Source organism: Phyllostomus discolor, chromosome 1 (genome assembly GCF_004126475.2).
Source record: "Phyllostomus discolor isolate MPI-MPIP mPhyDis1 chromosome 1, mPhyDis1.pri.v3, whole genome shotgun sequence".
NCBI classification, from domain to species: Eukaryota; Metazoa; Chordata; class Mammalia; order Chiroptera; family Phyllostomidae; genus Phyllostomus; species Phyllostomus discolor.
The window spans coordinates 66,573,512-66,575,315 of NC_040903.2; the positions used below are offsets into that span (position 1 = coordinate 66,573,512).

General features: G+C 42.5%; 1 pseudogene; it reads right to left on the bottom strand.

Annotated features, from left to right (window-relative positions):
- Positions 1 to 215: 215 nt before the first annotated feature.
- LOC114491432 lies at positions 216 to 1,419 on the bottom strand (annotated as a pseudogene).
- Positions 1,420 to 1,804: the final 385 nt, after the last annotated feature.

A 1,804-nucleotide genomic window follows, 5' to 3' on the forward strand; every position in this document is an offset into this window, starting at 1 on the left:
GTTGCAAAACCAGTCCAAATTTTATCAAGTTAAAAAGAAGTCCCTCATCGACTTATTGGGTGTAGGTAGCAGGTAACCCATGTCCTCCCACACCAAGAGAAATCAGTTCTGGTAAGTCCCAACAGGCCTTGATGGTGCTGTTGGTGGGCCAGGCACCTCCCAGTGATGTTCTACTGGCTGGAATAGAAGCGGGGGTGGGGGGGCAGTGTGTGGAGAGTAGGCCTTATTACTCAGTCAACTTCTTGCCTTTGAAAGAGCAATGAAGGTAAAATAAGGCCTTCCAAGTGGCTAGTCCAATGAGGCAGAACATTGAAAAGACACTACTGAAGTACAGGCCCCGAGTGTTGACCCATTGGTATCGTGTATCTTCTTCTCTGGCTTTTTGACATAGGCGAAATCATTAACAATAGACTCTGAAATTTCTCTATGTGTTATACCTCTGCCTCTAAATGTTTGAGCTTCTCAACTTTTGTGATCACTTCATAATTTTTTGCCTCCACTCCATGCTTCATGACTAAGGGTCATGAGTTGGTCAGGTATCTGTCCTGCTCCCTTGCTCTCAAAGCGCACTTCCATGTTATAATCTTTAGTGGTAAAGGCAAAGTTCCCCCTGGCTGTAACCTCCTTTTAGTATAGAAGCTGGTGGCAGAATCTGTGATCTTGAGGTGGGTGTACAGGTCACCAGCAGGTCCTTGAAGATCTCCCCTTGGAAGCACTTGCAGGAGTTAATGGGCATATGGAAGGAGATGGCAAGAACCTAGCTGGGGCCAAGCGGAGGTAAAAGGGGCAACACTAACCAGCAAGGACCACGCTGGGGTTGTGGGCCAGACAAAAAAGACCTGATGCCACACAATCATTTTTACCTCTGGGAAAGGGGGTAAGCATATTCTCTGAGTCCTGGTATAGATGTTCTTTAAAGACAATTGTCACTGCTGTAGCATTAATTAGCATTAATATACAAGCAGACCCAGCTAGGAGTGAGGGAGATAAATCAAGAGGGACGTCTACATGGTACTTTTCTAGTTTTGTCTGCAAGATGGCTTTATGCCGATTCCTTCATTTATTTTTCCTTTCATCAAGTAAATATTTGTTGAGTGCCTGTTATGGGGCTATTTCTGTGGGACCTTAATCTTTAGGCAGAATCCCTTCCAGCATCCTCTGAATTATACTGCTGGTAATTGCCTTCTCAGCTTCCTTGCTAGGCAGCACACTTCCTGTGCACACTTGGTTCCACCTAACATGTTACTCTGATCAAAGGTGTTCTGGACCATAATAAACCATACGGGTATGGTTCCATGAATGATACCTGAAGGTACTCTGCAGCTAGAGTGGAGCAATGGAACTCAAACACTGATGGTACCCAGCAGAGGAGCACTCCGCAGTTCGCTGCAAGTTTGCAGTTCCTGGGCCATATCTCATCGCTGGTGTCGAGAATCCACTGTCTCTCAAGGCTGGTTATAAGATTTGAAAAAAAATGTTCTTTTTAATTTGTAAAAATTAGTTTCCTTAAATCACCATCAGTATCCACTCATAAGGGAATTGATTTCACCTGTATGGGAACAAATATTTTTTCCTAGAGATCAAAAATCATCTTCAAATGTTCATCATCAGGGACCAGTTCCAAAAAATTGTCCTGCTTTTAAAATCCATGAAATAGCACTCTCATGGGTAATTTTGGGTAAATAAGCCTTCAGTTCAATTATCTTGAGTTTATGTGTTATAAGAAGTTTTAATAAAAATTGCTTTCAAAATTACATTTGTGAAGAGTAATGGGGTAAAGTATTAATGTGAATTAATACTATAC